This window comes from Pinus tabuliformis, chromosome J (genome assembly GCF_031772625.1).
Source record: "Pinus tabuliformis cultivar Carrire ecotype Pingquan chromosome J, CPIR1, whole genome shotgun sequence".
In the NCBI taxonomy this organism is placed as follows: Eukaryota; Viridiplantae; Streptophyta; class Pinopsida; order Pinales; family Pinaceae; genus Pinus; species Pinus tabuliformis.
This window is the reverse complement of record NC_142295.1, coordinates 1113227500-1113249512: the sequence shown is the minus strand read 5'-3', so window position 1 is coordinate 1113249512 and position 22013 is coordinate 1113227500. Positions and strand designations below refer to the sequence as shown.

General features: G+C 33.2%; 2 pseudogenes; both read left to right on the top strand.

Moving 5' to 3' along the window:
• The first annotated feature begins 17765 nt into the window (after nucleotides 1-17765).
• LOC149230965 (uncharacterized) lies at nucleotides 17766-18355 on the top strand (annotated as a pseudogene).
• A 1472-nt stretch (nucleotides 18356-19827) lies between these two features.
• Nucleotides 19828-20744, top strand: LOC149230964 (uncharacterized; annotated as a pseudogene).
• Nucleotides 20745-22013: the final 1269 nt, after the last annotated feature.

Below are 22013 nucleotides of genomic sequence, written 5' to 3'. Positions count from 1 at the left end.
GCAATTCATATAAGCAAGAAGACTGCTCTGATACCAAAATTGATCTAAGTCTCTTCAACTACCAGAATTAACCAAGACCTTTTACTTTTGTGGTGTTAGTAGAATTTCATGTAACAGAGTATGATAAACCACATGTGAATACTATAAAAAATATGAAACATAATGACAATCATCAAATCAAAGAACAAAAACACATTGATAATGGAGTTCACCCAGTGTAGGTTATGTCTCCTGGCCATGTTGTCAAGAGTGGGGAGGCTGCTTCATTAAATGTTGCAAATGTGATGATGTACATAGAATGTTCTTTGTCATTACAAGGATGAATGCCCTCAACCAGAGTGCATGTCTCTCCACGAGACATTCTAAATAACTCTCACTAATATTGGCAAATTCTCTCAACAAGAGTGGCATGTCTCTCCACGAGACTGTTACAACATCATTTATCACCCTTATATACTCAATGCTCTGAGTCATGGCGATGGGCAGCCCTTTCCCTTCAGACTTGGTCCATTTACTAAAAAACATTATTTTAAATTCCATACATGACTCTTCCCTTCGAAAAGTGCGTGCACACACGGGTCCAGCTATACCCAATCCACGTATATAATTTAAAATATGAAAAAAATATAAAAACGCTTTTTTTATGGGCAAGGTTTACGGGTTACATCGGAAGCCTACCTACAAGAGCCTGTGGTCGAACTATATCCCAACTGAAAATTTTGTTTTGAGGTGATATAAATACGCCTCATGGGGAAGGCCTAAGGGGAGAGAAAGATAGGATATTGATATTATATCCAAATTAGTCCCTGGTCAAGTTTGATTTATCCCTGTGCCTCCATGCACTCCCAGCTATAGGAAACCCATGTTTCCTCATAGAGATGTCCATCTCCTTTATATGGCATCTATGTGTATGGATTTGAAGGAGGATTGTTGAGGCTTGGGTTGAAGGGATCTGGAGGAAGGTTTCGCTTGGAGCCGCGGACGAATCAGGTTATATTCTTCCACATTCTTTTGCAGTCACCAATAGAGAAGATACGTCTTGTTCATGATGTTATGATATTAATACTTTAATTCATGTTATGATCTATTTATGTATGATTTCATGTTTTATATTTATATGCTTATATGATATATTATTCATATCATGAACATGATTTGAACTACTTCTATTTTATATGATTTTCTTGAATGAGTTGTAGGTTTTGAAACATTGGAGGAAGCAGAGCGTTTGGACCCTATGGGAACAACCTCAAATGTAGGACCTTCATGTACTATCTCTTTGTCCTACTTTAGTAGTTTAAGGATTAGGACTCCTTGTTTCGTTGCTTCTTTTTGGTGTATGCCCTTCGATTTGTTGGGGTTCTCTACCCAGACCCTAGGGTGTATTATTCCCTTAACAGAGATGTTCTCCATATAGGAACTCTCACTCAAATGAGCATTCCTTTAGCATGCCAAGCTAATAAATTCTCACAAGATGTGGGACACAAGTATCCCTCAACATAATGGTAATTAGGGATCTCAATAACAAAAACATCATCTAAGCAAATCAAAAGAAAAATATGACATAACTGCATCATACACCTCCACTTTCAGAGATGGCCGAAAATGCAAAGCTCAGTTGTTGAAAGGAACATCACCACTGAATTCATGGCACAAAATCGTGTCAAATGACTATAAACTTTGCCCCTTTATAATACTATAAAATTATAGACCCTCGGGCATCTCCAAGATTCCCCCAAAGATTCCTTCCTAAAGATGGCCAAAAAATGTGCTGCTAGGATCAAGATTTTGAGCACACCACTGTGCTCCTTGTGAAATTTTGTGCAAAATGACTACAAATATGGATTTATTCCTCCTCTGTCAAAAAACAGCCTCTAAGGCAATCTTTTATATTCCACAATATTTTGCAAAGATTCCTTGTTGTTGGACAGCTAAATTTCCGCTGCTCAAATGGGGAAACAGACTGCATGGTTGGACTCTGAGAGAGAAAATGTGCAAAAAAGACTATCAACTTGTCAAAACCTAACACTGGAATATTTGGCCCTATAAGGGAATCCTTTCAGCATCTTGGCATGCTCCTTGCTCATGGTTCTGCTCCTCTTCATTAGTCAGGGTTCCGCCACTCCTCCACCCGCCTACCTCCTGGTCGAGTGGAAAGAGCGAGTTTATATGGAGTACTTTTTCTAGAGAAAACAAGGTAGGTTTTTTGGCCCATTGGCAAAGGTCAAGATTAGGTGGGTAGTGGGTGTGGGTCCAAACCTCCACATTAGCTTATTTTTCCAAATCAGCAGTTTCAATCAGTTTTGGCGTGATGTTTGAACACAAGCGCAAATCGTTAACATTTGGAGTGATGTGGCTAGGTAGTGGTGTAAATTTTGAACAACAAGGTGGTAATCAATATGAAATGGTATGGTGTGGTTTGTGTGTTGAACATCGTTTTTGGCATTGTTTTTTTTTTGTTAGTGTTTGTTCTACCGGCAGACCAGCCGAATGTCAAGCCAGGCGGGTTCAACACTCGCTGCAGCAAATGTCACCATGGAGGTTATGTCGTTCCGCCCATACAATACCATATTTTATAATATGTTGATTATTTTCATGGGGTGTGGCGGGGTTGGTCGTCCCCCACCCCAATTTTTGACTATTATATATATAACAGATAACAATGTGGTGGGGGTGGTAGCCCGACACCCTAATTATATTTGATTTTTGTTTTTCATAAACACAATAGCCAATTTTTACCCTCTAGAAATTAAGGGTCACTGTGAAAATTAAGTAGGCAACAAATTCGCCTATTTCGGTGGTTGAATTCTGCGCGCAGTGTTGTTGCCAAATTGTTGCCTCGTTAAGACTCCCACATGGCCAAGTTTGACTCGAAATTTGACCAACTATAACTTGAGCATATGAACTTGAATTTTAGTTTTGTTCACACCATTGGAATCAAGGAGATGAGAACTACGATTTGGTTCTAGTCGCACTTTAATCTGAGAAATTTGATTTTTTGAGCTTTTCCATAGCCACTACTGAATTCTAAGTGTTTCTAGAGCCACCTAGATCATATATTAAAGAATATTTTCTTTCATAAAATCATAACCATTTAAATATTAAATATTTGTCAGAAGAAGAAGTTTGATGAAGGTCAACAAAGATAGAAGAAACATGAAGGTCATTTTGCTGATGAAGAATAGAATACATATCTCAGACTGTTCGTATCTGATTCTATGTTTTCTACTAAGCATGATGAAGCAGAAACTTGGTTTGTGGAGTCAGGAGCTTCCACCCACATGACAGGAAATATGCATTGGTTTGAAAATTTCAAAGAGGCCAGTAGCGGAGCAAACATCTATCTTGGCAATGATAGAGGATACCAAATCAAAGGATATGGTAATGTTCCTATTGTCTTGCTTGATGGAAACATTATGCATATTCAAAATGTAATGTATGTACCCAAAATAAAAAAGAATATGATCTTTGTTTCGATGATAACGAATCAGAATCTTAAGGTAGAGTTTTAAAAATCTAATTGTGTTATTAAATATTTGTTGGATCGTATGAAGCCAATTGCATCAAGTGTTCATGTGAGAGTTTTTTACAAGTTGAATGTGAAAAGTACGCCACACCAAGCATTGACATAATCAGTTATGACTGCAAAAGATTTATGGCATCAAAGATTCATCCATATTAATTTGAATGGCCTACAACTACTTCAAAAATGAGGTATGATCAATGGTCTCCCTGTTTTAAATAATGTTCATGTTGATTGCTAAGCATGTTCTCTTGGGAAGATGCACAGAGTTGAGTTTCCTGTAAATGTAGATAGAAAGAAGAGAGATATACTATAGCTAGTGCACACTGATTTATGTGGGCCAATGTAGATGAGTTCATTGGGATATGCCTATTATTTATTATTGTTTGCTTATGACTGTACGAGATTCACTTAGGTATATTTTCTTATAAAAAGAGTCATACCTTTGAATAATTTAAAGAATTCAGAAGCATGATTGAGAAACAGAGAGGTAAATTCATCAAGATTCTCTGCTCGGACCAAGGGGAGAATACAGGAAGGTTAGTTTCATCAAATAATGTAAAGACCATGGGATACCGCATTAGTTTACAACACCCCACACTCCTCAACAGAATAGGGTTTCAAAATGGAAAAAACAAAACCCTTGTGGAGTGTGCTCGCAACATGCAAAAAGGTAAGAATCTATCTAATGGATTTTGGGTTGAAGAAATAAATACTACAATGTATTTGAAGAATATGAGTCCAAAAAAAATCTTGATTTTAAAACTTCTTTCGAAGCTTTACTAGGATTTAAGCCTACAGTAAGTCATTTAAGAGTTTTTGGCTCCAAATATTTTTCTCATGTTCCAAAGGAGGATAGGAAAAATATGGACTCAAAGGCCATTAAATGCATTTTTCTTGGGTATTGTACAAAGTTTAAGGCTTATAAATTGTTTAATCCATCTACTCATAAAGTCTTTGCAAGTAGAGATGTAGCATTTCATGAGAAGGTTAATGATGGAAACCATGAGAGTGTCAATGAAGAGTGGCACATGCCTTTGTTGATGGAAGTAGGGAGTGATGAAACAGGAGACAACCATGAGCAGCAACAAAAAAAAAAAAAAAGTGGATGGTATAGATGTAGTTGTCAAGCCAAGTCCACCAAGGGATGATTAGAATAGGTTTGAAGCCACTCCGCCACTCAGGAGATCAGGTAGGCAAACTCAATTTCCAACAGGATATAGGGAGAATGCTTTTATAATGAGTGTGTTAAAAGCTATTGAACCCTATAGTTATAAATAAGCTAGTCAATATAATGAATGGAGGGTAGCCATGGAAGAGGAATATGAATCAATACTTAAAAACAAAACTTGGGATCTAGTTGAATTACCTGAAGGCAAACAACCCATAGGTTGTAAATGGTTATACAAGCATAAATCTAAAGCAGATGGGAGTATAGACAAATATAAAGCTAGGTCGGTTGCAAAGGGGTACTTACAGAAAGAAGGTATTGGCTATGAGGAAACCTTCACCCCTATAGCTAAATTAAACACAATCAGAATGTTAATTTATTTAGCTACCAAACATCATTGGACAATATACCAGCTAGATGTGAAATTTGCATTCTTAAATGGTGAATTAAAAGAAGAAGTATATTTAGGGCAACCTCAGGGACAGGTTTTTGAGATGAAGGATCTTGGAAAGCTATACTACTGTTTGGGTCTCAAAGTCTGGCGAGATTTTGGCCAAACTTTTCTGTCATAGGGTAAGTATGTTAGGAGCTTACTGAAAAAGTTCAGAATGGATCAGTGCAAAGTTGCAACAGTGCCTTTACAGCAGAATACCAAACTTCAGAATGATGATGGTTTGAAGGAGGCAGATGCAACATTGTATAGATAGCTGGTTGGGAGTCTAATCTACTTGACTACAACTAGGCTAAATTTGGCTTATGCAGTCATTTTATTGAGCCAATTCATGTCAAAACCTCTTGAGATTCATTGGGTTGGAGAAAAAGACATCTCAAGGTATTTGAAAGGAACCTTAGACTTTGGTATTATTTATACTGATTCGTTTGATGTTAGATTGACAGGATTTTTAGACTCTGACTGGGCTAGAACTATAGATGACCAATGATCCATAGCAGGTTATGCATTCAGCATTGGGCCCAGGGTCATTGCATGGAGCAACAAAAAGCATAACACAATATCCTTGTCTTCAGCAGAAGTTGAGTATCAAGCGATGTGTGCAACAACTTGTGAAGTAGTTTGGTTGAGGAGACTTCTCCATGATGCTGGAGAAGAACAAAAGGTTGCAACAGTTATCAAATGTGACAACCATAGCTCTATAAAACTTGCAAATAATCTAGTATTTCATAAAAACACAAATCACATAGATACAAAGTTTCATTTTGTTAGGGAGAAAGTTCAGTCAAAAGAAATTCATATTGAATATTTCAATACATGTGACAATGTTCTCATATTTTCACTAAGCCTCTCAGTAGAATCAAGTTTGAATAGTTTAGGGAAATGTTAGGAATACTTGTGAACCCCTTTCTCCATTAAGGGGGAGTGTTGCAGATAATGGAGAATATGTAAATTACGAGAGAGCTGGTTCCTAGAGCCTTAGATTAGGAATTAGTTCCTATTTCTTAGTTAGTTGTTCTAACTTCCCTACTATTGTAAGATGAAGATGTAGAGCATTTTGCGAGAGGCAGTCTGTAGGTGGAGCTCCTACCTGCGAGCTACCCATTTTGATTAATAAAGTTCATTCATTAGTTTTTTAAAAACTTAATATTATAAAACATAATATCAAGCCCTAATTATAAACCCTATATAATCAATCCTAATATTAATATATTAGTTATATATTTAGAAAATATTGTATGAATAAATATTAATTTAAACATTATTATATTATTATATATTAATTAATATTAAACCCAAGGGATTATGAACCTAATGGAATAATCTTAAACCAAAGGCATAAATATTATAAACCTAAAGTATATAAACAACAAGATAACTATTATAATCCATAAAATAAACATGGTTGACCATGGATGTTTTTCATATTGAGGTAATATTTCTACCTACAGCTGTAATGTGAATTTTATTTTGTCATTTTTATATATTGTAAAAGGTATATTATAAAAGGGATAATTACAAGGAATTTTTCTCCGAGGCTAAATTTTGTGGATGGCTTAATTTCCCCTTTTTTATTTTACTTTAAAAAGCAAAAATTTCATAGAAATTATAATTATTGAAAAATTGAATTTTTATAAAACTATGTAATTTAATAGTTTATATACTGGGGACGAATAAAATTAGTCAAAATTTCTTTATATAATATTATTACATTTTTCAATTTTTATAAAATTATTGTATTATTTAAGAGTTTACATATCGGGGTCTAAAAATTAGACAAAATTTCTAATTTTAAAACAAATTTGTAATATTTCAATGAATTATCTAATTTATAATAAAACAAATGCAGTTATTTTATAGTTTCCATATTAAAAATATGTAAAATTAGTTAAAGATTTTGCAATTTTAAAATAAATTTCTTACCTTAAAACCTTTGAAAAAACTATATAATTTATAGTGAGATGTATTTATCATTATGTAATATGTTTAATTTTAAATTTATTAATTATGATATGGTATATTTGATATGTATAATTTAATAGTTTAGATTTATTTTAATTATTAAAATGAATAAAATCAAATTAAAATGTAATTTTTTTAAATATATATTTGAAATATTTTAAAATAAAATGAGTTTATTTTAAAATAGATGTGTATATATATATATATATATATATATATATATATATATATATATATATATATATATATATATATATATATATATTAAAGAATTTTTTATGAGTTTTTTTTTACATGGAATATTGGATAGCTAGTTGCTCAATTACCAACTATAGTAAGAATTAATAATTTATTGGAACTCAATTAGATAACCACGACTAAATTAGAATTAGATACAAAACAAACTATGCTTACAATTTATTCAAACCTATTGAACTTTAAGGTATGTCACAAGTTTAAATCTATTCAAGTCCTTCAAAGTTACAAGTGTTATTGTGGATCAAGTCACCCTACCCTCCATTTACACATTATATAGCAAAGAGAGTGTTGACAGGAAGAATTGACCAGTCATCAATAGGAGGAAACAACCCAGTCCAAGGTACCTCAATAACCTTATTTGTTTAGCATAATTTGCTCCTAATGACTTTTAAGACTCCGTTAGCCTAGTATTTCTTCCTCTAAGTAGGAAGAAATCATTAAAGCTCAAATTATTCTAAGACCTCAATGCAATATAGATCTAAAGGGTAAAAATATTATCTAATGCAGCAAAATTATATATATATATATAAACTACAATATCTTGATAAATAGTAAAAAAATCATATCTAATATATTAAATCTAAACTAAACGAAACTAAATTTATTTGAATAAACTAAAAAAAGATCCAATACTTAAAATAATATTCAAATTATAATAACATATAAGTATATCAATATTTCATGAAAACAAGACCAGACATTCACTTTATCTTCCTGAATATCAAACCGAATCTAACATCATTCAACACAATTAGATTAATATTTAAAATCAAAGCATGTGTAAAGTGTAATTTGATTAAATATTCAAATTACATATGTATAAAGACATCCTACTCATATAATTTGAACAATTTGAACATGTGAAAAATAGCTACAATAAAAATAAAATGATATGACGATTGAAGTTGCAAGCCACGCCCCCTTTTTCTTCTCCTTTCAAAATGCATAGTTTCATCAAAAGGATCATAGTCATTTTCTCTATTTTCAGAGACCTATCCATACTACAACATGTTCAGATTCCTGCCATACCACAATGGTCCTTCTATTTGATTACAATAATCCCTTTTATAGTAAACTTTGTAATCCCTCTTACAATAAACGAAGTTCTCCGCTGCAAAAAAATTACATCGTCCCAAAAAGGAAATGAGACAAAGCTCCTTGAAATTAGAGTCCATTGGTTTCCATCCATTGCATAATAGTTTCTTAAATCAAGGAAAATATTAGCATAATTCTTCGAACTATTGTTTTGGCAACAACCTTCAAACTGATATGTTGTTTGTCTCTGAGATCTTTTAGCTCTAAGCCCTCACTATTCTGACAACTGTACACACGAAATCAAAACAAATTATTAGCTTAAATATGGTAAGCACATCCATAGAATCTACCATTCTGTGTTTACTCTAAATCAAAAGAGTGCATTAGTGGTTTGAAAATAAACAAACAATAAAATTGAACCCAACTTATATCCATACCTACATTCAACATTCAAATTGTTGAATCACTCGTTGTTTATTTACAATTTCTCACATTCTACAATTCAAACAACAAATTAGATCAAATAACCACTACTTAGTAATAAAAATAAACATGACAATAATATTTGGCTAAAGAGATACCAAGATCTCGAACAAACAAAAATATAAACAAACTGATGTTGGCTATTTTCTTCACATTTGAACCATCGTTGACCACGACTGACCATGGTTGACCATGAAAGATTTTATAAGCACTTGACCATCGTCGATCATGATTGACAATGGTGGATCATGGTTGACCATAATTGATATTATAAACCTGAACCCAAGGGATTAATACAATAAACCCAAGGGAATAATATAAACCCAAGGTATATAAACTAAGATAAATATTATAAACCCTTAAATAAGCATGGTTTACCATGGTTGATTTTCATATTGAGGCAATATTTCTCACAATGTGACATTGGACCATGCTCAACCATGGTTGGCCCATTAGATTAATAAGGGAATAATATAAATCCAAAGTATATAAACCCTAAGATAAATATTATAATCTCTTAAATAAACATGGTTGACCATGGTTGATTTTCATATTGAGACAATCTTTGTGACACTACGATGTTGGACCATGCTCGACCATGGTTGAACCAAGGGAATAGTATTAAACCCTAGGAATTGAACCCTTATATTAATAAACCCAAGGGAGTAATACTAAAACCCCAAGGGATTATGAACCCAGTGGATAAATTTTGTAAACCCAATGTATATAAACTGTGAGATAAATATTATAAACCCTAAAATAAACATGGTTGACCATGGTTGATTTTCATATTGAGACAATCCTTGTAACAATGCAATGTTCCACCATGGTTGACCATTATTGACCATGATTGATTTTCATATTGAGATAATATTTTCCACAATGTGACGCTAGGCCATGGTTAACCATGGTTGATTTTCATGTTGAGACAATCTTTGTCACAATGCGACGTTGGATTGACCATGATTGATTTTATAAAATATGGTTGACCATGGTTGACCATGATTGATCATGGTTGACTATGATTCAAATTATAAACCGAAGGGAATAATAAACCCAAAGGATTAATACTGAAAACCCAAGGGATTATAAACCCAATGGAATAATATTAAACCCAAGGTATATAAACCCTAAGATAAATATTATAAACCCTTAAATAAACATGATTGACCATGGTTGATTTTCATATTGAGACAATCTTTGTCACAATGCAACATTGGACCATGCTCGAACACGGTTGAACCCTTATATTAATAAACCCAAGGAATTAATATTATAAACCTACGACAATAATAAACCCAAAGGATTAATAGTAAAACCTCAAGGGATTATGAACCCAAGGGAACAATATTAAACCCAAGGGTCTAATATTATAAACCCAATGTATATAAACCCTAAGATAAATATTATAAACACTAAAATAAACATGGTTGACCATGGTTGATTTTCATATTGAGACAATCCCTGTCACAATGAGACATTGGACCATGCTTGGCCATGGTTGATTCTCATATCAAGATAATCTTTGTCACAATGTGACGTTGGACCATGGTTGGCCATGGTTGATATTCATATTGAGACCATCTTTTTCAAAATACAACGTATGACCATGGTTGACCATGGTCGACCATGATTGATATTATAAACTTGGAAGGGAATAATAAAATTAGGTGATTAATACAAAAAACCCAAGGGACTATAAACCCAAAGGAATAATATGATAAATACTAAAATAAACATGACTGACTGTGGCTGACCATGTTTCATTTTCATATTGATACAATCCTTGTCACAATGTGACGGCGGATTAATATTAAAAATCTAATGGAATAATATTAAACCCAAGGGAATAATATTAAACCCGGGGAAATAATATAAACCCAAGGTATATAAACCCTAAGTTAAATATTATAAACCCTTAAGTAAATACGTTTGACCATGGTTGATTTTCATATTGAGACAATCTTTGGCACAATGCAACGTTTGACCATGCGCGACCATGGTTGAACCCTTAGATTAATAAACCCAAGGAGTTGGTATTATAAACTGAAGAGAATAATAAACCCAAGATACTATTACTAAAATCCTAAGGGACTATGAACCCAAAGGAATAAGAATAAACCCAAGGGAATAATATTAAACACTAAAATAAACCTAGTTGAATATGTCTGACCATGGTTAATCTTCATATTGAGACAGTCCTTGTCACAATGCGACATTGGACAATGGTTGTTCATGCTTGACCATGATTAATTTTCATATCGAGAGAATATTTTTCACAATGCGACGTTGGACCATGGTTGACCATTATTCATATTATAAACCAATGGGAATAAAAAACCCAAGGGATTAATATTAACAGCTCAAGAGATTATAAACCCGAAGGAACAATATTATAAATAGTAAAATAAACATGGTTGATAGTGGTTGATTTCATATTGAGACAGTCCTTGTCACAATGCAGCGTTAGACGATGGTTGACCATGATTGATTTTATGAAACATGGTTGACTATGGTTTACCATGATTGATTAATAAACCCAAGAGATTAATAATAAAAATCCAATGCAATAATATTAAAACCAAGGGAATAATATTAAACCCAAGAGAATAATATAAACCCAAGGTATATAAACCCTAAGATATATATTATAAACCCTAAAATAAACATGGTTGACCATGGCTTATATTCATATTGAGACAATTCTTGTCACAATGCAACACTTAAGTATGGTCGATAATGCTTGAGCATGATTGATTTTCATATGGAGAGGATCTTTGTCACAATGCGACATCGCACCATGGTTGATTTTCATTGACAATCTTTGTCACAATGTGACGTTGGACCATGGTTTACCATGATTGATTTTATAAAACATAATTGACAATGGTCGACCATGGCTGACTATGTTTGCCCATGGTTTACCATGGTTAACCATGTCTGACCATGGTTGAACATGATTGATATTATAAATTGGAGGGAATAATAAACTTAAGAGATTAATACTAAAAACCCAAGGGAATAATATTAAACAGTACGAATATGAACCCTTATATTAATAAACCCAAGATATTGGCATTATAAACCCAAGAGAATAATATTAATCCCTAGGAATATGAACACTTAAATTAATAAACTCAAGGGATTGGTATTATAAACCAAGGGAATAATAAACCCAAGGGATTATGCACCCAAGAGAATAACATTAAACTCGAGATAAATATTATAAATATTCTATTCAAAATCAATTAAAATCAATCAATTACACATATAGCTTCATTGACAATTAAGTACATTAATTGGTGATAAGTGTCAATAAAACCGTATAGTAAATAGTAAAAAAATAATAAAGTTACTTTAAACAATTTGAGAGTAAGAAGATTTTTCCACTTTGAAATAATCTATTTTAAGTTATTTAAGATTATCTATTTTTTTATTAGTTAAGTTTAATTTATTTAAAAAAATAATAATTAAGATTGAAAAATGATTTTAAAGGAATATCTCTTTCTGTAAAATTTAGGTGGGAAGGATAACTACTATTCATCTTAAGAATCCAAACTAGACATAATTCATAATAGCCTTAATTACTTATGATCATGTAAATTTAAAGAAAACATTAATATCAAGTAATGAGATTAATGGTTTTTAGATCTAATTCATGAGCAACTATTACACAATTGTTAAAGATAATAAATTATGTTAATTGTAAAATAATGTGTGATCTTTTTATAAATGGATTCAATTATAATAACAATTAAAACAATTTAATATATTTTATAAGTGTAAATTTTCACTCAATTTTTTTCCCTCTTATTTGATTGTGTTAAAATGCAAAATAGATTTTTATATATCAAACTTTTCACTCATCTCAAAAAAATTCACTCATTTCATAACTATATTTTAAAATGTTATAATTTTTAAAATATATATATAATTTAAAATCATTTAAAATTAATTTGAACAATTATTTTATAATTGTAAATTATCATTTTAAAATTACGTTTCCAATACATTTTAATATAAAAAATATAAAACACTAACTTATTGTAAATAATTTTAGTTTATTATTTATCATTATATTTTAAAATATTAACCACTTTTAAAAAAATAAAATTTGCACTTAGAGTCACTTAATTGATAATGGCTATGAAAATGAAATCTCATTGAACTGGAAATTTTAATAACTTAATTGACAATTATCAACAAAAAAAAATAACTTAGTCGAATAATAATCCACACAGTTCACTTTCACCATTTCTTGCTTCCCTCTGCCATTCAAATTCAGGGGAAGTCGAGGCTAGCAATCCTGGTCAGTCAGAGCGATTAATGGATGTCTCTCTTGCTTCTATCTCCATAGTTGCGTTCATATCCAGCTATGGGTATTCCATAGTTGCGTTCATATCCATCTCCTTGTGTGTCAAAACAGTGTTTAAAATCTAGACCATCATGTACGAGAGAAACTGGAACATTCGCAACTGCACCTGGAGCAGCTAGAGGAACTGCACATTTATTCATTTGATCTGAAAGTGGTCAGTGGGCCATGTTTCAAAGTGTTTATTACATATGAAATACATTTGATAATGGAGAAACTTGCATGATATTCCTATTGTCACACGTTTAGTTATGTACAATAATAACATAAAATCTACAACATATTCTAGTATCCACCAAAAGGATTACATACTAGCAATTGCACCAAATTTTGCAAAGGAAATGTCGTAAGGCATAAACTTGAGAAGAATCGTGACATATAGAAGATCACTGAATATAAAAATTAATAAAGAAAATGTCATTCAAAGCTAGAAGATAAGAGAAATCACTTAGATTATGCCAAACTTACCTATTCTATAACCGTTCCAACATAGATTGTCTCTCCATCTTCAAAGATGCTCTTTCAATTTTCAATAACAAATATTTCATCAAAAATATGTTGTTTTTTCGATATTGAAATTTGTCACTTGATCAGAAGCTTACATTCGTTTACCACTTGCTCTTAAGGTGATTAGAGTTTCCTTTGCTTATCCTTGTTTAACTTCTTTTGGGAATCATGATTGTTTTTTGACACTTCCATTCTCAATACTTTTAAAGATCGAAGCATTGAAATTGATCCCAATAACTACTATAGATATTGGAAACTTGAAAGGTCTATTTCCTGCAAACTATTTCTTTCACAAACATTATAATGAATTGTATAATTGGGTCTAGTTTTAGTGGGCTTAGTGATTAAGAGTATGTGTTTTCTCTTTACAGGTCATTTGTGTAAGATTAACCACATAGAGTTTATGTTTTTATCTTTATATTGAGTAAGATATCATCTCTATTACTTCTTTCTCAGAGTATGGGTGTATTGATGATTAGTTATTTTATGAATTATCATGAACAATATAAATAGATCTTGTTTTTAATGAGCTTAATGACTAAAAATATATGTTCCATTATATAAATTATGTAGCTAAATCAACACAACAAAATCTATGTTTAAAACATTATAATAAAATTCAAAAGATAAAAGTCCCCCTACTAAAATCTTTTGAATCTTTTTATATGAAATTCCTACCAATATTAACTTATAAACTATAAACACTAGCATGACAATTTTTTAATAAGTAAAAAGTTAAAATAAATAACATGAATGATATTTTAACCCATTCATCGTAACCTCTACGGAAAAAACATGGAAAAACATAGAATCGGGGTCGAGAGATTATTTAAAAGCAAACCGTATGGAATCGGGGTTGGCACCTTGCTCACGGGACTTGTGGAAATGAAAAGATGAGATGATTTCCAACTTACTTGTGGTTAGTTACTACTTATTTACTCTTACGAAATTGCACTCAAAGTATCAAAACTTGACCTCACAATGCATTTAACATTTAAACAAATTACTATCAAAACTTTTAAAACATATGAACTTGTTATCTCTCCTTTAAAGAAAAATATAATGTGAATATGGTTGATAAATTAAAAAAGTGGGAAATAACTAACTTAAACACCCGCTGCAATTTCAAGATCGCTTGAATGTCAACCTTTGCCCAGATGGGTTGGAGGTCGACCTTTTCCTTATGATTCTTGTCCACATAGAAGTTGACTTCCCGACCAAAAATTCGGGCCCGACCTCGACTTCAAGTTTCGTTTGAGTGCAAAGACACCCGAAAGATTGACATGGAGGGGGATGCACTTATTCTTAACTTGAATTCTTTTAAACGTACTGTTACAACTGTGGCTCAAACATTTTCGTTTATGTATAAACTTGAGAAGGAATGTATATTAGAAAATCTCACTGCTGGAAACTCAGAATATTGGTAGCATTAGCCTCGAAATTTCTCCAATATCGTTGAAGGGCATTAGTCTCGAAAATTCTCCAATATCGTTGAAGGGCGACGGGCTGACATCACCCAAAAATTTCAAGCAAAGGGCTAATGTTCACTATAAAAAATTAGAAATTTTCCGCAATACAAACAAACTAATAGGTACAACCAGATAATAAATGTCAATGGGCCAGCAATGACATAATAAATGACTTTACATATTATTTACATTTTTTTGCTTCTGACTATTTACATAATATATGGATAATGTTTATTATTTGTTATATATATTTTTAAATTATATGTTGATGTGTCTTCTCATACCCTCCACACACACACACATATATAATGTCTGGAAAACTAAATAAATAAACGAAACGCTTAACCTCTCCTTGAAACTTTTCCTTGGCTTTGTAGTCTCAACTACAGTCGAAAAAGTGAGAAGCAATTTGTAAAATATTGATTCAAAACCAAACACTTGAACGAGAGATCCCCCTCCCATTAAACTGCAATGGGGTAGGGGTCGCTCAAACCGTTGGATATATGTTTGAGACACTTATGGTTTGATCGTCCTCCTAACATGCGCACCAGTTAACTTTAAAATTTAAATTTTTCCTTTGCTCCCACCACTTTGCTATAGTTTGCTGACGCGAAGATTTGTTTAGAATAGACAAGTTTAATGGTAACATTACGCAGATTAACCAACTTGAGACAATTTGAGCCTCCAACAAATGTTTTGTGTCATTAGTGTGATCTTTATATCAGAGGGTCGTCTAAACAGTAATTAAATTATTTGAACTTGGTGTAAATGATCAGGTTGCAGTAGTAAAACATTGTTTGATTGGATCATTTAAATAAGTTAAGAGACTTCTAAAATCTCAAAATAGTAATTATCAATTCTTAAAATTTTCAATTCAATTTTAACATGTCTGTGTATTAATACAAACCTAAACCTGTAGAATGGATTCCAAGGTTTCCTTGACTAGAGGTTCAGAAACTCAACTTCCTACAGAAATCTGAATGACAGCATGTAGAATCCAAAGCTCTATGGTTTTTTCAGATGCAAGCTTCTCATTAAATACAACAAATAAAGATGTTAGCTTCTCATTAAATAAGATAAATAAAAGGATGCAACATTAATATTCGTCCATCGATGGTGCCTCCTTAGTATTGGGGATGTAAGGATATGGTAACTATGTATATGAATGGAACCTGACTATAAATATGAATGGAACCATGTATATGAATGTAACTATGTACATATTCCGTTGGGATGGGATGGTAACTATGGTAACTATGTATATGCAGGGATATAGTAACTATGTATATGACTATAACTATGTATATGTCGTTGGGATGGTAGCTGCACTGCACGGAATTATGGGCAGTGAAGACAAAGTCCGTTAGCAGAAACCTATTAGACTCAATATTCTCCACATTAATGCTCGCTACCTGCTTTCTAATGGTTTTCTAATGGTTACAGACTGGCATATCCCATTGTGATACGAAAAATCCGGACAAGGCATGTGTTTCATAGATCATGTTTGCATGTTCCACTGCTGTCAACCCTAGTGAAAGCCAACTGTTCATCAAAACCTTCTAAATACTTTTCAAAAATATTTGTTATATAGTTTATTTAATTATAAACTGAGATGTGCCTTCTCATCCCATTTAGATGTAAATTTATGGATAAAATTATCATACGAAAAAACATGGGTTGATACGTTGATTTTAATCAATATACATTATTTTCACATAATTGTTACGATTATCAGGTAGAACACGAAAATGAAGGTAAAAGAAAAATATAATGTATATATCTTCATAAAGTAATACTACAGACAAGACAATTACATTTTCAGTGATTTTCTAGGAAACAATATCAAGGCAACTGTATTTTCGCCATGATTCTCTACTCACAAAAGTTGTCATATGATATCAATCTGCCATACCATACATAAATTTAGAAATTAGAAAATGATTCATACATATAGAAATTAGAAAATGATAAATACAAATGCACAACAGTTTAAACCAACATATTCAGATAATTCAACACAATTTTACTCGGTAACGATATAAAATGGATGTCGCTACATGCTTTATCTACAAACATGCAAGGTCTCTCCTTATGAAAATTCGAGGGTCTCCACAGAAAACAGGATATTTGTAAACAGATTGGCTCACAAAAACACCCTCATTATTAAGCCATCTCTTTGGCTTGAATTCCATGTAGTCTCTGCCCCAGATGCCTTCCACTTCAGCCATAGTTGTATTATGAATTTATTGCATCTTTATCATTGCAACAATCACAGGACTATGGATTCATTGCAAGGTTCAACGAATAAATAAGGAACATGGTAAACCTTACATACATGATTAACCAGTTTCAGTCTATAACGATATAAAATGGATTATGCCACATGCTTCATCTGCAAATATGAAAAATCTCTCCCCATACACATTCGAGGGCCTCCATGGAATACAAGATATTTGTAAACAAAATGGTTCACAAAAACACCCTCATCATTAAGTCATCTATTTGTCTTGAACTCCATGTATTCTCTGCCCTAGATGCGAGTCCCCTGCCATGGAGACCACACAGTAAAAGTCCTAGATCTCACAGGGAAACTCATTTCTTGTGAAAACTAAGGGTACTGTATTTGAGCTCCAACATTATATTTTCCCTTCTTCCTAGGGAGCTCGGGAATTGCACATAGCTCGAATATCTGGATCCCTGCCAGATCAATCTGCATGGCCACATTCCCCTGGAGTTGGGTCGACTCACAAATCTCTCAAACTTCTCCCTTTATTCTAACTTTCTCATCGGAACCACTCCTCCCTCTAGTTTTGCACTTCCGTTCTTAGAGGATATTTACTTGAACCAAATCAACTGGACTGGAGAAATTTCATCAAATATTGTAAATCTCAATGAGCTCTTCAGCTTATGCTTAGAAGAAAATAAATTATCAGAGACAATACCCGCTTCCATAAAAAATTGTCGTCACCTCTCAAATTTGTATCTCCATCACAATCAACTGAATGGAAAACTGCGAGCAAGTTTAGGTAGGCTATAGAGCTTGGCACACCTCTACCTTACCAGTAATATGTTTGAAGACCCTATACCAAAACAACTTGCAATGAGCAGTGACAGTCTTATTTAGGTTGATCTATTGAATAAACTTTTCAATGGAGAAATACCATGGGAATTGGGCAACTGGAGCGGTATTTCAATGACTTCATTTTACCAAAAATCAACTCAGAGGACACATACCCTCATGAAAATAAAACCCAAGAGAGTACTGTTGACGTCTCTACTGGAGAAAACCCCTGTGATCGGTCAAAGAATTACATACCTAAATATTTTCACCTGGGAGAAAATATTTCAGAATTGAAATGAGAGAATTCATTTCTTTACGCCGATGTCTTTCAGTCATTTTGTGCTTCCTTTTGTCAGACGGGACTGAACCTCGAAACTGACCATCATTTGGACGATTAGAACTGTAGAATGCGGTCTTTAGAATAGGAATCGAAAAACTAGAAGGACTGGATGTGGTTGCAGAGTTGCAACCATCGACAAAATTACAAAATTACATAGGAGGGGTGATGGGTATCCATGACACCATGTTGTTTGCAGGCTTGCCGCCAATGTCAAGAAAACATCCATTACGAACAAGAACTTTTCATCTGGCTGCTACGCCTCTTGATCTGATCGAAGCCTCAGAGAAGCCGCTACAGGTAGAGATCCCAATTGACAATCCAAATATTTTCGAAACCAATTCAAATTAAATTGGTATTTGATGATGGTCGGGATGTGAAAATCTTTGATTATCGCAGATGATGGTTGTGAAAATTCGGTGATATGCATCTGATTGTAACTGACCAAAAGCAGTTATCGGGCATTTATTTAATATATGTCCAAACTCCCAGGAAATGATACATCCTTTTATATACTGACTATGAGGTTCTTATTTTCACTTGACAGAAATCAAGCAGGTCTAAAAACAAAGGCTTGTCCAACAAAGAATGAAAAGCTCAAAATTGGATGCAGGGTCTACCCCTGGCTTAAGGCCTATTCTACGACTAAGAATACATGTTAATTCATGACAGGCATCACTAACATGGTTTGATAGTGTTGATAAACTCACTGGGCTTTCAGACCCATAGGTTGAGATTGAGCCCCAGCCTGTTGCTGCATAATGTATATATCTTCATAAAGTAATACTACACACAAGACAATTACATTTTCAGTGATTTTCTAGGAAACAATATCAAGGCAACTGTATTTTCACCATGATTCTCTACTCACAAAAGTTATCATATGATATCAATCTGCCATACCATATATAAATTTAGAAATTAGAAAATGATTCATACATATAGCAATTAGAAAATGATAAATACAAATGCATGGCAGTTTAAACCGACATATTCAGATAATTCAACACAATTTTACTCGATAACGATATAAAATGGATGTTGCTACATGCTTTATCTGCAAATATGCAAGGTCTCTCCGTATGCACATTCGAGGGTCTCCACGGAAAGCAGGATATTTGTAAACATATTGGCTCACAAAAACAGCCTCATTATTAAGCCATCTCTTTGGCTTGAATTCCATGTAGTCTTTGCCCCAGATGCCTTCCACTTTAGCCATAGTTGTATTATGAATTTATTGCATCTTTATCATTGCAACAATCACAAGACTATGGATTCATTGCAAGGTTCAACGAATAAATAAGGAACATGGTAAACCTTACATACATGATTAACCAGTTTCAGTCTGTAACGATATAAAATGGATTCCGCCACATGCTTCATCTGCAAATATGCAAAATCTCTCCCCATACACATTCGAGGGCCTCCATGGAATACAGGATATTTGTAAACAAAATGGTTTGCAAAAACACCCTCATCATTAGGTCATCTCTTTGGCTTGAACTCCATGTATTCTCTGCCCTAGATGCGAGTCCCCTGCCATGGAGACCACACAGTAAAAGTCCTGGATCTCACAGGGAAACTCATTTCTTGTGAAAACTGAGGGTACTGTATTTGAGCTCCAACATTCTATTTTCCCTTCTTCCTAGGGAGCTCGGGAATTGCACACAGCTCGAATATCTGGATCCCTCCCAGAACAATCTACATGGCCCCATTCCCCTGGAGGTGGGTCGACTCACAAATCTCTCAGACTTGTCCCTTTATTCTAACTTTCTCACCGGAACCACTCCTCCCTCTAGTTTTGCGCTTCCGCTGTTAGAGGATATTTACTTGAACCAAAACAACTTGACTGGAGAAATTTCATCAAATATTGGAAATCTCACTGCGCTCTTCAGCTTATGGTTAGAAGAAAATAAATTATCAGAGACAATACCCGCTTCCATAACAAATTGTCGTTGCCTCTCAAATTTGTATCTCCATCACAATCAACTGCATGGAAAAGTGCCAACAAGTTTAGGCAGGCTACCGATCTTGGCACACCTCTACCTTACCAGTAATATGTTTGAAGGCCCTATACCAAAACAACTTGCAATGAGCAGCGACATTCTTATTTAGGTTGATCTATTGAATAAACATTTCAATGCAGAAATACCATGGGAATTGGGCAACTGGAGTGGTATTTCAATGACTTCATTTTACCAAAATCAACTCACAGGACGCATACGCTCATGAAAATAAAACCCAAGAGAGTACTGTTGACACCTCTACTGGAGAAAACCCCTGTGATCGGTCAAAGAATTACATACCTGAATATTTTCACCTGGGAGCAAATATTTCAGAATTGAAATGAGAGAATTCATTTCTTTACGCCGATGTCTTTCAGTCTGTGCTTCCTTTTGTCAGACGGGACCGAACCTCGAAACTGACCATCATTTGGACAATTAGAACTGTAGAATGCGGTCTTTAGAATAGGAATCGAAAAACTAGAATGACTGGATGTGGTTGCAGAGTTGCAACCATCAACAAAATTACAAAATTACATAGCCGGGGTGATGGGTATCCATGACACCACGCTGTCTGCAGGCTTGCCGCTAATGTCAAGAAAAATTCCATTGCGAATAGGAACTTTTCATCTGGCTGCTATGCCTCTTGATCCTATCGAAGCCTCAGACAAGCTGCTACAGGAACCGAAAAGCATGGAACATGCTTTCATTAACCGTTTTCATAACTTATTTCAATTTTGGATCAATGACCAAACTTCGTTTAATCGTCTAACATCACAAATCCATGGTCAACATTAGGACACGACGTCGGCTAGGGCAATTCATTTCAAAGGGAAATGCCTTACGGCGTAAATATAATTATTGTGTCAAATAATATATGATATGATAGATTATGAGGATTACATAATATAATTATTTGGTCAAATTATTTATATTTATATTTATGTGGGGTATGTTATAATGTATGTTTGTATATATATATATATATATATATATATATATATATATATATATATATATATATAGCTATATATCTATATATATATGATAATATGTGTCTGGATTGATTTTAGAATCATGTGGTTTGGTTTTGTGGTTAGAGATTAAAAATTTTCCACAATAATATTTGATAGTTATTGACGTTTTGAATCTATAAAAAGATCCATTTTCAAAACAATATAAGTTCTTATATATTGTTAATATGTTTTAGATTAAGTTAACATATAACTGTAAATGCCATTATTACAGTGAGATAACAAATCCAAGCATATTTACAATGAGTAGTTATGATGTTCATTTCAAAGCAAACAAGAGCCATAACAATTAAATTTAGTGAGAGAAGCTTAATGAATAATTAATTCACTTAAAGTATTCTTGTTTG